Below are 16,194 nucleotides of genomic sequence, written 5' to 3' on the forward strand. Positions count from 1 at the left end.
CTCATCCTTTTAAAGAGCTGTGGAAGTGTACAACTCTTGGTCTTCAAAACATTGTAGGCAGAGGACGGTGCTAGTTTCTTTCAACGCAAACAAAAGGAGAAGCACGGCTCGCTGTCTCACTGACTGACTCTAATGTGGCAAGCTTTCTCAAATGACACAGGAAGGTACCTTCCTGAGAAAATGGCTATAAAACCTCCTTTAAATCAATATCCCTGTGCTTGACTCCAATCCTTTCTGCCTTTCCAGCTGGCGTGCTTACTGCCGGAGCACCTACAGAAGGTGTTAGGAGAGCGAGGCATGCCGGGTCAGGTCTGGAGAAACTCCAGCCAATTCTCCTGGCTCCTAATATCTTGTTCCCATTTCTATTGATAGCTTGGGTTCCTGTCCCACCCTACTGTCAGGGTAATCTCTTTCTTGCTCCTGCTTGTTGGCAGAACTCCACCCTCCCATATCTTTTTCATTTGTATTATTTACCCTGTGACTGCTGCTCCCTAGCACATGCCTCCCTGAGGGTCTGAAATTCTCACCGTCTTATTCACAGCAGCTGTTCTCATTCCAGGAGTCTGTGTGAGGGCAGCCAGCATTGCCTGCTTTAGAGAAAAGTGCTTTAATCATCATGAGTGACAGGGAATAAAAGTTGTTTCTTCTTAACCTCCTCCTCGTGATGGGGAATGTCTCTGCAATGTCTCTTACTTCGCTGGTAGTCTAATATGTTTATGTGAATAGCCTTTAACTTGCTGTTCTTCTGTCTCGCACACACACACATCCTGTGAATGTGTGCAAATAAATCCATGAGAACACACGTTCATGTTACTCAACTGTTAAATCTAGTTATTTGTTAATCATTTATTAATTACAGTTCCAAATATCTCTCCTACTGCTTGCATACCTTTCAAAAATCACGGGCATTCCATCACTCAGAAACTACTCAATCTTCATTTTTGTCTTTCTGTAAATATGTAATAACAGAGGCTGGCTCAGAAAACCTGCTGGGACAAAATTCCATCAAAAATATAACTTCCAATGAAAACAGATAAATTTTCCGAGTTGGGTACATATCACCATAATGCAGTATTCTCATAATAAGGACTCTGTTTAGATTTTCCCCAGAAATTCCTTTGGAATTTGTATTTAATTTCTGGATCATACTACAGTATAATAATTTAGAAATTAATTTACTCTGAGTATTTCAGTCTTTGAACATTTTCCTTTGAGAATTTTGAAACACTCAAGCTTCATTCCTATCCTGAAAGCAGTGAGGTAGCAAAATATCAAAATCCTTCATGAAACAAGTCTTACAACTTCTTCAAGTTAATAAATCCTGATCCTGCAGGCTTAATTCGGGCTATACTCCTTTAATTTCATTGAGCTCATGTGAAATCCAAGATATCATGTTCTCATGAAGTACAAACAGATGGGTGAAATGCCACTGATTCATAATATGAAATTTTACCCACCAGCCATCTAGGAAAATTAATTTTCATAGTGTGTGGAACTGTTACATATTCTTCTTTGCAAGTCACATTAGTTGAAAGCTATTGAGCTATTCTCTAGTGTTTGAGCAGTCTTTTTTTCCCAATACTGATCTTATGTCAGGCTGCAATTCTTCTGATTTTGTTTCTAGTAATCACCAATTTTAACTCTAATGAATTTTGGATAATTAAAGAATGGAATTCCATGCATGAAGCTGTCCAAAATGGCTGAGTAACGGTCCAGCAGAGAAACTCATCTTAACTGACTCTCTCAGAGTCTGGCCCTGTCTGGAAGTATTCTTGCTGGATTTATACTGTCAAGTTAAAAAAATGGCAGCCCTGCTTTCACCATCAGAATAAAACCAATTATGAACTATTTTAAGCTAATACCTTTAACACAAAATAAATTAATGTGATCTTTTTTTCAACTGCTTCTGAGTAATATTCTGTCAGCTAGGTATTACAATTAATCTTAATTCACATAAGAAGTAAAAAGGCATTTTTCAGTACTGGAGGCTTTATACAAGCTCTCTGCTTAAATAATTGAGTCTTAAACTCTTCAGAATGAGTCTGTGGTGTTCAATGCCATTCTAGCTGCATGTCAGAGTGTGCAATTTACTTCCTGTTTGGCTTTTCTTCTCTTTTTCCCAAATAAGGGTATAGCGTTAAAGTATGTCAAACACATTGAGGCTACCTAAAGGAAAAAAAAAAAAAGAAAAGAAAATTAGATGCAGGCAAATTTGTAATCTCTGACACTCCTTCTGCAGTATCTGCCACTGTTGCTTGAGTGCTTCTTCTACCACCACCAGTTATTAAATATTGGCAGTTTTAGGTGGAGCAATTTCTTAATGGTAATTTTTCCTTTTGAAGTTTGTGGCTTATATACAGGTGTCTTGTATGCCAGAACATATGATATATTCAACTATATATCCCTAGGGCTGTGAACAGTGTTAAAGATTGATGGGCATTGTCTTACCGAAACATCAGAAGAAACTAATGAATCAATTTGCTGTCCCTAGAACATCAATTTAAGAGCACTGGGTTTTCCACATGGAAAAAATTATTGGACTGTAACTTCAGTGTCCTACTTATGACTCAGACAAGTGTCCCTGGCCCTCCTTTCCCTCTCCTACTCAACGCATCAGATCTGCCCTGTATCTAGGCATGGGGAGAATGTCTTTTCTCAGATTATGAGGATTATGAGTTTTCTCCTTTTAGCTTTATCTCTTTTCGCTCCATGCCACTGGACATACTTGACTAATATAGTAATAGCGGTTATAAACATACAAATAGAAGGGTTTGTGGTGAGATTTCACACTTGAATCTCTTGGTTTTAGGGATCGTACAGCTAAGTGTCAAGGCTGAAAAAAAGCTGCCAGTTCACAAAAAAAACCCCTGTGCCTGTTTTCTGTATAAATTTGCTAGCTGGTAATTGGAATAGAATAGACAGATCTCATGGGATTCATGGGTGCATAATTCTAGGCAAATGCAGGCTTAACTCTGATACAGAAAAAGATGGAGTCATTGCCATGGGGGACAGGAGCAAGGAGCACAGGCTGTGGACCAGCAACTGTTTTGCTTATTCTGGATTTCTAGTATGCCTGACTCTGAAGCTGGAGTCTCATGGTCATTGGTGGTTAGGACCCTTCATGTGGCAGAGAAGTTCAATGCTTAGTTGTTCTTAGCTTGCTTCATGAAATTCAAGACAAAAAAGTGTGCTGGGATTTGTAACTGCTCAGAACAATGATATCCACATTTTATATTTTTCCAGGACCTGAGAAGACATATAGAGTATACCTAAATTCTGTCTGTCCTACAGATGATGGAGCAGTATTGGAAAAGTATAAATATTCTGATTATTTTCTCCTTGAACTTCTGAGTAAATAGATAAATTATTTATGTAGTGGTAGCTTTATAGCTTTTTGCTCTGTAATGTTGTCACCAAAAGAAGCTGGACTAACTCATGAGATATTTGCAGGTTTATTCTCTCTGGCTATATCAAAACTGGATATACAGGAATACTTTCTGACTCTGAGAAAAATTCATTGTCCCAGCTGCAGCCAAAGTTTATGTCAAGAGTTAAGAGCCAGGAACATAATTTATTTATTGATTTTCCCCAACTGTGCATCAAGCCCAGTTGCAGAGATTAGAAGGAAGATATAACTTTAAACACGTAAAAAGAATTAATTCTTCTTTTTTTTTTTTTTCCTGGTTGCTCATTTGCAGTAATTTTGGACCTCCCACATAGGACCAGGTAAACATCAAGAGAAACACTACACAGTTTATTCATCCAGGATGGTGCATTTTTCAAGAAGCGATGTTTGGAAAGTCTGCTGCACATATGTAGACCTGATGAATACATGACACCTGATGCTTCTGTTCCTATAAGAAATATGCTTGTCTGCTTATATATAATACCTTCCCTACCTACTGAAGGCCTGGAAAGAAAGATCCGCATCTGATGTAAGTTGTCATTGGCAAAAGCTGAGGAGCAGGTTCTGGAATTCAGTTTGCATAGTAGAGCAGTTCATAAAAAGAAAATAGACTTCCATTTCACTGCAAGCTATTTGGCTGTCTGACAGGTGAAGAAGACCAGTTGAGCAAACAGAAAAGGTGATGAAAAACTGAGTTCAGAGGTGGTTATGTTCAAAGTGAAAGGAGGGAAAGGGCAATACATTAGTTACTAAGGCAACTGTTTGTTTAATGCTAAATCATTTCCTCATTGAAGGGAGCAGCTTCTGTTTCAAATTAATTTCCTAAGCTGTTGTTGCACTATTCAGTCTTTCCCCTTACCATGTTTCATGATAAGCACAACTTCTCGCCAGCATCTATTTTCCAGCTCCCTGTAACCATTGAACCATACTGCTGAGTGAGTGATCAGGGTGCAGGTATGAGGCAGAAATTATGCAATTCGTAGCCTTGGTTCTAATCCACCAGCAACTAACTTCACCACAAGATCCTCTACCTAAGACCATAACGACTGCCACTGACTTACTGGAAAGCTGCATAAAGGTACAGTTGCCAGAGAGAGAGAGGAAAAAAGAATAAGGTTAGTCAGGGTTCATTCCACTGATTATTTTTGAAGCATAAACAATGATCAGAAAAAGTAGGTCTTCTTAGACCAGACACTCTACCACTTCCTGAAGAAAACATAATAGAAAATCTCACAGGTTACCTTATTAATCTCTAGTCTAACCTACTCAGCACATTTCCCAATGTATTTCAAATTCTTTGGTTTTATTTATGCTCTTTTCTCGCTCATTTTATCATTTAAGGGCTTAATTAAAGTTCAGTATCTATGTTGTAAGTAGTTCAAATGTGCTTCATTTCCTGATTTCTACTTTGGAAACTTTGTATTTTAAATTAATCATACAATGCATGATTGAAAATCCTTATTCGATGCAGTTGTGGGTTTGTTGGGGTTTTTTTTACTTCAAGGTATGGTAACTGTACTTCTGAAAGTACTTCTGAAAATAGGAGAATTTTAATTTTCAGGAAAAAAAGGATTCATATTTTTTTCATTCAAAATGTTGGTATTTCTCGATGTTTTAAGAATCATAGACATTCTTATTTATTGATCAGCATATGTTTCTCAGTAGCATATAACATGATTTCATAAATAGTAATGATCTGAATGTGATGGTTTTAGTTATGAAAATATTCATGACTCCTTCTCCAGAGTTTTAGAATTCAATCAGTTTTAGCATCTATTAAGGAAGGAATTTAGATGAAGAGAGGAATTACCCATATGTAAGAACATTGTGAGAACATATGTCAGAACTAGTGTTAAAGCTGCATTTGAGAGGTCAGGAAGTGCAGGGGTAAAACGATAACTGCCAAAAGTCAAGCTGAGACAGATCTCGTAAAGGAAATTTAAGCAAATTGTGAAAGATTTTTCAATGATGCAAATAAAAAGAACAAGAAAAAAAATGAAAACATTGTGTGCTGAAGATGGGGATAGAATTAAAGACAATCTCATTTCCTATTTTAAATACTGTATTTTCTTTGAAATTCTATTTTGGGGAGGGAGAAAGAAGAAAAGGATAGAGGACATGGCTAATGGGAGGAAGGGAATGGAAATTTCCTCGACTAAGATATGAAAAATAAATTTTGTGATCTCAGTTCACTCCAGCTCACAAGGACTCTTTGTCTTTGATACTTGAAGGGACTGGCATATGAAAATGGATGTCCAGCACAAGGATTTTCTACAGTGGAATCAAGTTATGGTGGGCTTTTATAAATAGGGACCAGCAAATGTATTGCCAATATTTAGGCATTGGGTGGCAAGAGAAAAACAATCCAAAAAGCTGCAGACCTGTCTAAGCTCATTTGTGCTTTGTACACATTTTGCATGTAAGAATAATAGAGCATCTACAGATAAATGAGAACAGGATCAAATGCAACATAAGTTTATCAAAGGAAGTTCATAGCATGATAACTTATATGTTTATGTTTGGTTTTGGTTTTTGTGTTTTGGCTTTTTGGCTTTTTTTTTGTAAGATACCTGCTTTTTAGGCAAAGGAAATTCAGCAAGTGTTGCTTAACCCACATAGAGCATCTGACAGGGTACAGAATATGAAATTGGGTATTCAGCTGAGGAAGATGTGGACTTGGCTAAGAACTATACAGTGGTAAAGCATCTGTTTTAGTGGGGAGATGACTACTGAGAGAAGCATTTAAGCTGGAAGGATGCTATTACCACTGTTCTTTAAGGATGGGTCTCAAAAGCAATCTTGTTTAGTATTTTCATAAATAAGCCTAGCACAAAATGAAGAAGGAGAAAATAGACTGCATGCAGTGATGACACAGCCCTAGGAGGGGTCATCAATACAGTGTAGGTCTGGAATGTTACACTCTGAGAACTGGATGACCTTAAGGACAAGAAAAGAAATAGGATGCGATTAATACTCAGTCCAGGGTAGTATGCAGGGTTAGACACATTCAGATTCAGAACAAAACCTGCTGTCAACAAGATTGCCATCAGCTGGGGGAAAAGCAACATGAGGAGAGAGAAACGAGCCTGTTTCTCAGGATGTTAGAGGATGACTATGTGGCACAACTGTGAGGGAGCAGGGAAAAGGGTGAAAGCGGGAGCAATTTCAGGTGAGATACTGTCAACAGAGGGGAAATAGTAATTTCATTGTGTGAGACTCAGCTGAGGCCTCATCTAGAATATTGTGTAGAGAGCAGTGCTCTGCAATAGCTGGGTAAGATTAAATAAACCTCAACCAAGTGGGACCTACTTGAATAATGTGGGGAATGGAAATCTATGAGTATTGACCTGGCTAATCTAATGAAGGATGAGAGGAGATTGATCACCCTAAGTAAATACAGTACTACATAAGAGGGCGAGAAGCATATATAAATCACGTGTGATTACATTAAGGTTAAAAGTGAAGGGGAGTTATCTAACCGTCAGAGAAGTGGGTCCTTAAACAGTCTTTCGATAGGAGTGGCAGAAGTAAAGTATCCACCTGGTCTCAAGATAGGTCTCGGGTGGCTTGTGGAAGGATTTTATGTTGTGATGCTTGTATAGAGAGGGATTGGACTCTAAGATCCAGGACAAAGTGCTTCCAGTTCAGTCCACAGCACTGATGCAACCTACCAATTTTACCCCCTGTACCAACATGGATGATTCTCATTCTGCAGGGAGGACCTGATGGACTCTGGGTCTGTCCTGCAGTACCGGCACTTCCTGTAAGGAGTTATCTTTGCTGGCAGAGAGAATGAGCATTTATGCACCAGCATACAGTTTCTTGAAGGTCGTGTTTTGACTGCATCTCTCTCTGCTTTTACCCTCTGTTGCCCCTCTTCCTTCATTTTGCCCCTTTTGCTGTCTACATTGGTTCATATTACTCCCAGTCTCCACACATAGTTTCTTTTCTCTAGGCCTTCAAACGTTATTCACAATATTGTAAGTGAATAATAGTAAATATGGCCCTTTTCTTCTATGCAGAATAGCTGTACATAAAGACAGTGGTCTCCCAAGGCATCCTTTCCTTTTAAAATAAGTAAGAGTCTATGTTATGTATTTTAGACCTAGCTTATAGCAGCAGCAGCTTAAAAAGATGATGCCGGTATATTGTATGATTTCCCCCAAAGGAAAAGCATCCATGCTTAATGAGACATTGAGGAGAGGCAGTTCAGAGGCACATCATGGCCTTGGTTGTCTGAGTCCTTGTCAAGACACCTTTGTGCAACTCTTTTTTTCCTGTCAGCATCTCTCCAATGCACAAAAGGATTTGAAGTAAGAGTCATGAAACAGGAGGGTTGTGGCTTTACTGCAGGGCTACCAGCTGGAGGCTTGTGCAGATGAAAGCAAATGAGTCCCTCAGAATAGCATTTACGAGATGCCTTGGAGGTGAAACAAAACATTCACAATAAAATCATATGTTACCTACTATGCTGAATTTTATAAGCTGTGTGTTGAGTACCACCCAAAAGCAGACCCAAATGAAGGAACTCTGTGGGGAAACATTCCCTTGAATCACAAACCTGGCTAAACTAACTTAAAGATCTGTTTTTGCGATGAGGTTTCAGTTTGTGAAGCTTTCAGCCACATCCTTCTGTTTTCACTTCACTCAAAGAAAGGAAATTGGTTTTTGATTGATAGATGGAAATTTAAGATTATGTCTCATTTGTGTGGACAGTAGATGGATTTGTGCCAACTTACATGAGAATTAACAGTGTGCCCCGAAGGACTTTGTCTAAGTTTCCTTTCTCGTTAGCATTCTGCAGTACTTCATATGTCAACTGATCTCCTTGGTGGCATTCAGCAGTAAGAGCTTGGATAGTCTTAGGTTTTAATCGGATTCTGTCTTTTTGTTGTTGTTAAGTGCCTGTGATTATATTATTAAAATGCTTAGTATGAAAATCCAGTCAACTGATGTCCACTAAAATGCAGCTACACAGAAGTAATTTGCTACCCTAAGTAAAAGCCTAACAGGGTGATTTTTCACCAGTGTCTTCTGTTGACTGCATTTGGAAATATGCATCCATGCTTCAGCTGAAGTGTGTCCAGAAGTCCGGTATGCGGGAGCAATATAGGTTGCAAAATGGGTTGATTTTGCTTTTCTTGAGAGGTCATCCTTTGGGCCAATGCACTCTGACAGCCATTGAATTGTCACTGAATATTGTTTGCTGTTGTTGAGTACAGTGGAAACGTTGATATTGTTTGGCCAAGCTAGCAACTGCCTCATTCTGAGCTCCTACACACAGGTTAATTCTACATCACACCATTCAGAGCAACACTAGAACAGGCCATTTGTGAGCTAAGAATGTATTGTTTTATTGTGTGCATATACTTCCATCAAGAGTCTGCTGGAAAACAGCTTGTGTTTGGGGTTGGAATATTTATGGACCATCTTGCAAATAATTTTCAAATTCTGCCGTTTAGCACCTTCTTCATGCCATATGTTCTGCTGTATCTTTCTGAGCTCCTTTTACTAGCTGAGATGTTAAATCTTGGTATACTAAATCTCACAGTTCTGGGAAAGGTGGTGGTGGGGAATGATGGGTTTTTTTTAATTTGTTTTAACTTACAGTTATTGAGCTAACATATTCGATGCTTCTCTTACCCCCCCAACCCCAAAATGAAATTTAGTTATGCACTTCTAAGCTGTGCAACACATTTAGATAAAGCGTATCTATTTATGGCTAGCCTATTGCATTTTATGAGGCAGAAGGGGAGGTGTGGTTAATGCATCTTACTGTGTACTCCCAAGTTTAAGCCTCATCCTAGGCTAGCATGAAAGGTGATGGAGCTGAGTACCTGGCAGAGTGGTGACTCAAATGCCTACTAAGCCCTGTTTTTTTTTTTCTCTCCTGAAAGCTGTCTTAAAGTGGAGCAGCTTTAAAGGAATCAGAGCTTGTAGGACTATTGTCAAGAAAGTTATTGCTTATCTCTCTTTTGGTGAGGGGTAAGCTGCCTTGAATTGCTTTGAATTTATCATTAAGCAAGCACTACCTCAGTGTAATGTGTTTCCCAAACTCAGCTCAGCATCTCATGAGACTAGCTTTTCTTGCTGTAACTTTTTTATATACTTCAAATAGATAATATTGGTCTTGTAGTTGATTAAAAAAGCTCAACTTTTAACAGCTCTACCCCTCCATTTGCATCATATATTGCTGATAAACAGAATCCAATTAAGGGAGTGAAGGTAGGAAGTGAAGAAGACAGAAAATTTTTCAAACTATATTAAAATTCAAGTTTTTCAAATGTCATGATTTGGGTTCACTTATTGCTCCCTACAACTCCCTGAAAGGAGGTTGTAGCGAGGTGGGTGTCAGTCTCTTCTCTCAAGTAACAAGCGATAGAAGAAGAAGAAGAAATGGCCTCAAGTTGCACCAGGGGCGTTTAGATTGGATATAAGGAAAAACTTCTTCATTGAAAGGGTTATCAAGCACTGGAACAGGCTGCCCGTGGAAGCCGTTCCTGGAGGCATTTGAAACACACATAGATGTGGTGCCTAGGGCCATGGTTTAGTGGTGGACTCGGCAGTGTTAGGTTAATGATTGGGCTCAATGATCTCAAAGGTCTTTTCCAACCTAAACAATTCTATGATTCTGTTTTTTGGAACATATTTATGAGCCTATAAACTTAGTGCTAGTCTATTAAGTCCTTTCTGCCAATATTCTTCCTGAACTGTTTACAATTGTGTACCATCATATTGGAAAGGAAACGACTAAAACATAAAAAGACAACAGGCAGTTTTTATACATTAAAAAATTTGACTTTTATGAATAACTGAGGACTTGATCAGTGTAGCTCCTGAAGGGCAAAAATATTGACCTCTGCCTGCCAAATGTTTGTCTGGTAATTTCATTACCAGTCATTTTGTTGCAGGGGCTTGGGGCTTTCAGTGCTCCCGAATTTCTAGCTTCCCAGGTAGGCCTAGGTTTACTGTTAGGTGCCTAATCTGGTGCACCTGTTTTTTGAAAAGTTTTGCCAAAATTTCCAACATGTCTGTCTGCCTCCAGCCACTCCAAAGTGGTAGTTTTATTCTGGATGATTGATAGGAGATGTCTTAGCTCTACATCCAAAGCATAACACTGTAAATCACTGGTTTTCATTTGTAAGGAGTAAAATTATATTCACCTTTTGCCACCATTTATCATTCTGAGGCTAGGCTTCATATGTGTTCATGGTTAAGCTCTGAGAAATCAGGCCATGTATCTTATGAAGACTGTGCATGGCACCCTTTTACACTTGTACATATGTCAATAGAGGAAACAGGCTTATACTTCCTCAAATGCTTTCTGCATGTTAATATGCTCCAGTATATGACTGCATAAGCCTGTTGCTCAGGAGGTTACCAAGATGAAATTTTTGCTTTTATAAGCAAAGCACAAACCTAATCATGCCTGCATCTTTGACTTCTTATCTCCTTAGGGATAAGGTCTATTTATCTGAATTTTTTTTTCTTCTGCGAGCTAAAGAATGGACTAGCAACTGTATTTCTCTGTATCAGTTTGTTCTGTGGGAAATTGTTTCCTTGTATTTCCAACAGTCTTGGTTTAAACCAACTCTCCACAGGCACCTTAGGAGCCAAAACAGGTTATTAGAGACGTCCCTCTGGTTATAGATTTTCTCAAAACCTCTCATTTAATATGTTTTTATTCATTTGAAGTTTTCCAAACAGGATAAAGACTGCAAGCACAATTTGTGTTCAGAGATTGCTCTCTCAACTGAGTCTATGCCAAGTTTGAAGCAAATAATATTAACCTCTGTTCCTTTGACACAAGCAAAGGGGTACAAAACAACCCCCAGAGGAGCAGGTTCCATAGCTGTAACTCCAGTAAACTAAAGGGGCTTACAGACTACAGATTTGAAGTTACCATAGACTGAAATACCATTTTTCTTGGAGGAAACTATCCTACCTCAAAAATGCCAGAGCAGTTTAGTTGTGTGTGGATACAGTACTGAAGAGCTAGGAAAATTCCAGAGAAGAAAATGAAGCTATTCCAGGCCCTTGTATCAGATGCACTTTTTTATCAGGATAGTGCAAAGGTGAATCTTCAGCTTTACAGAAAGATATTCCCAGTGCTGCAATACCTTTCCACAATATATAGTCAAAAGCAGCACAGAGATAATTTGTGTCATCACAAAATTAGTTAAGAGTGTGAGCAACCAATCCTGTGTTTCCTGTACCTAGGAAGAATTGGGCTTAAGAGTGGCAAAGGGCTTTGTGTTTGCTCTTTGCTCCATTGCTACCTCTTACAAAGAAATACATAAAACATCAGAAGAAAACGTTTTTGCCCTGTGGAATGAAAGATGTACAACTTGCAGTAAATCCAACATAAACTTCATTACAAGAGTGCAGACTCTTGTCACAGTCCAGATAATGTATATCAGCATGTAGACCAACATCTAGGAGTTGATTTATCATGATGTAAGTCAACAGATTACATCAACAATGTAGATCGGTCCCCACTCCATTTAATCATTAGCATTAGTCCAGAACAGGCATTTTTTAAAAATAGAAATCAGATCATGTATTTTTCTAAGTAGTTTATTAATATGAATACATGGGAAAGGGACCTTCAGACAAAATTATAAATCTGTACGGAGACCAAGGCTTAAAGGAATCTACCTTTTACGTTAGAGATTTTGTAGCTACGCTTTTTACTAGCTTTTTTTTTTTTTTAGTGTACTTATGTATGAAAAAGATAATATATTCAAAATATATGAAAGTAAATAGATAAATGAACAAAACCATTTCACAGTGATAGAGGGAGGAAAGTCAAGGAAGGATAAGAACATACAAACATGTCATAAACAGATGTATAAAGGTCAGCAGGCTACATAAATGACACTACCTCTTTTTTAAGTATAAAGCTGATGCATTCAAGTTTGCAAAAAACAGGTTGAAGCAGTGTCTCATTTAGTTACATCCAATGTAACTGCATGTTGTTTTGCACAATGACAATGCTGAGCACAGGACTGGCCACCAGCTATTGCATCACTTGTTTAGTCGTTTCCTCTGTTCATTTTGGCTTCTCACCCCTTGACTCGCTCACAATGGCTTAATTGGGAGCGATATCAAACTTGGTTTGCTTATGTTTACACAACTGAACACTGCGTGTGCTTGTATTTATATGGCTGAACTTTGTCCGGACTGACTGTTTTTCAGTTAAGTGAAATGTGTCAGAAGGATAAAGCATAATTTCACAGACTTTGTTTTAAATTAATAGTTTGCTTTGTTGCTGAATTTCTCCTGTCCTTCAGCAGTTCTACCTGAGGCTGTTTTCCACAACTGTGGCATACTGTGGCACTGGTGCATAAAATGCCCTCTGCTTGGTCAGGCTATGAAACAGGCAGGTGTCTGGTTTTTAAAGGGAAAAATAATTTTCTTTTAATCTTCACTATCTTTGGGTGCTCATAATCCACCTGCTTGGTCTAACATCAGTGACTACCCCATAGTTTACATCCCTGGAGGCCCAAGGTGCCCTGAGGAAGGACCACATGTGGATATGGTCTCAGTTATACTGAATTACGGAGGAGGCCGGACCCTGCGGCACTGTGCGTTGCCGTTAAGAAGGGGGCCTGAGGGGGGCCAAGCACCTTCCAGCCATGTATGCCGCATGGTAAGTGGCAGGTGAGGGAGAGCAGGGCTTCGGCGGCAGTATGCACAAAGGCTGAAGGAGGGAAGAGGGGATGGCTGGGCCCTCCTCCTGGGGAAGAGGGGAAATGCCCCCGGGTCTGTCAGGTGTGACACCTGTCCCCCCCATGCCATCTCCGGTGCCTCCCACCAGGTTGGTGGAGGGCACCGGGGACACTGTAAGGGCGGCCAGGGCCAGAGCTGTGCCCTTCAGCCAGAGGGAGGCACTGTGGGCCGCCCTCCCCTGCGTGCCCCGCTCTGACCTTTGTGGGTTCAGCAGCAGCCCTGTCCTACCAACCCAGCCCAGCCCGCCAGGAGCTGCTGCTGGTCATCTGCCACCCCCCTGCCTGACAGGCTGCTGTAGGGGGCTGTGGCCCAGCAGGCCCCGAGGCTGGTAGCAGATCCAGAGGGCTGTCTACCACAGTTGCCCCCGGGGGCTCTAGTCAAGTGGCTTGGCCTCTCTGAGCTTCCTATGCAAGCGAGATAATTTTTTTCTCTCTCCGTGGGTGCCAGAAGGAAAATATATTCATGCTTACAGGGGGTCACATGCTGCAGTTGCATGGGATGCGATTACTTTAGCTATTAATTACAGTTATTAGTTTGGACATTTTCCAGTGTGCTGAGGGAGATTGCCTTTCCATGGAGCAAGAAATATTGGCAGCATGTTTCTAAATCCAGTCAGTGTATTTTCTCCCTTTCTTGAGTGTCGTCCAAGCTTCACAAGAAATAAAAGATAAAAAAGAAGACTGAATTTTTACAGAGTTTTGGGAAGAAACTTTTTAAACAGCCTCCAACAAACTGAGGAAGTAGGTAACATTTGACCTTTTCAGCCAGGTATTTTCAGAGAGCATGAGGAGAGGATGAGAGAAGACAGGAAGGAAAGGACCTGGAGAGAAACCCAGAACAAACACCGGAGGAGCACGCATGGCGTGTCTCTTGCCTTTCATTACTTACTATTTATTTTTGAGAGACATAAGGTGAAGCTGGGACTAAGGAGGAATTTTCAGGCTCAGCTAAGGCTTATAAACTAGTTGCTGAGACAACAAGCTTTTAAGATGTATCTAAGGTCACTTCACATGCAAACTCACATTGGCAGGGATGGCGGGCAAGTGCTTAGAGCATGGTGCTCAAAACTAAGTACAGCCAAAGTTTCACAAGCATCGGGAACACGTATCCCTAGCTGTACAGTGTCACAGTCCAACAGGAGGCTGTGAAGCACAGCGAGGTAGGTTTGTCCTCGGCTGTAGTCTGTGAGTTGATGCAATTGTGCCTGATCTGAAAATTTGTCTTGCTGAAAGCAAATGTGTCCATAAAGCAACTGTCAAACGTGTGTCACCCAAAGAAATGTCATCTGTCTGCTGACGACAACCATTATAACTGCGCTGTAGTTATGAAACTCCAAGCTTCAAAAAGTACATATGTCATCATATGGATAGGGTAAAACTGCACTGTGTATTCTTAGGGCATTCTTTTGCAATTTTCTTTGTACCCAATACAGTCAATTTTCCATGAAGTTGGGAGAGATACAATGCAAAAATCAGAGACAGTGGTAGGGAAGGCTATGAAAACTCTGGCAGAGCTCTGCTTTTAATCTGTCAGCTGCCAATGGGGCTCATCTAATGTTCATATCTAAATTTACATACTTTATTATCTCCAGAAAATGAACATAAGCATAATATTTGCTAAGAGTCAAATGCTTGTTGCATTGTATCTGCTTGCAGCATGTAGCCATTTGCTGCATAGAACAACTTGGTACTTGGTAGCATTAACAAAAAACCCCATCAAAGGTTATTCTTCCGATACACTTCTTTCTAGGCTTCTGCAACATGGGTATGGATGGTACTCTTCCCTGCTGCTTCCCTGTATCTTTTGTGTGACTTCCCACTTTCTGTAGTGATATCCCTGTTTGAAATGCAAAAAGCATTCCTTAGACTTAGAGAATAATAGTTTAACCATTTATTAGAGAGGGATGAATCCGTTTTTTATAAAGAAGCAGTCCTACCTAGTTTTGAAAGTAAAAAAGCATTTGTAGCAGTTAAAATGAATATTCTATTTGCTCAAGCTTCCTGTTTTTACCTGCATGTGAAAATGCCATAATAGCATGAGCGAGCTACTTGGCCACAAATCCATCAAAAACTTGAAGAGATGTTGTCCCAAAACTGCAGTTTTGGCAGTGCAAGACAGGAATAATGAACTGGTTTTAGCTGTTATGAAGTCTTCAGTTTCCCACTGCCTCCAGAGTTTCTGTCACTGTCTGTTTTGAGACTAGTTTTGTTTTCTGTCTATTAATGGAGATATGCTCCCAGAGGTCAGCAAGAAAGCTCTGCTTGTCAGCTTCCTGGGCATTGAAGTCAGGGTATATCATATGCATTTTCTCTCCCTGATTGCAGCAATACAGATGTCATTTCAGTGCAACAGAACATTTTCGTGACTAAAATGAGTGTAGTAGAAGGGACTAGAAAGGCATATTCTGTCACGTACTCTGCACAGGAGCTGAGTAATTTACGTAAGAAGACACACTAACAGCAGCGTGCAGTGACTTCCAAAAGCAAAAAGCTTCAGGTAATTTCTCCTATGATGTATCAAATGCCATTATTTTTCTTTAACATTACTGGCAGATCAGTAGGAAGAATAAGAGGCCACTTAATTAAGAACAAATAGATGTTCTGATTTCCACCTCTGTCCGCCATTCCACTGCTACCTCCTTTAATATGACTCAGCTGAGATACTCATCCAAGCAGCTATAAAGCAAAGAACAGCTGCCCCTTGTCCTTTGCTCTAACCGCTAGACTATATACTCCTTGGCACTTGCTAACATTTCTTACAGTTGCAGTAGAAGAATAATAGTATTCCTTCATTTCTTCTAAGTGATGATCTGAGATAATCCCTTGGGCACCAATTGAACACCCTGTGTCCCAGCATGCAGTCTCAAAAGGGGACAAGATAAATGACTGACAAAAAATCAGCTGTCCTCTCCATACATCTTCTGATCACCTTCTTTTGTCAGTTGCTCTGTTGCTGAGAGTTGAATGAAGAATGGTTGGAGGTTTTTTTAGCCAAAGTATTAATAACTTTCCATCCCTTTGCATGGCAGGAGCCCACTTAAATCACAATAAAACATC

The sequence above is a fragment of the Grus americana genome, chromosome 1 (assembly GCF_028858705.1).
Source record: "Grus americana isolate bGruAme1 chromosome 1, bGruAme1.mat, whole genome shotgun sequence".
NCBI classification, from domain to species: Eukaryota; Metazoa; Chordata; class Aves; order Gruiformes; family Gruidae; genus Grus; species Grus americana.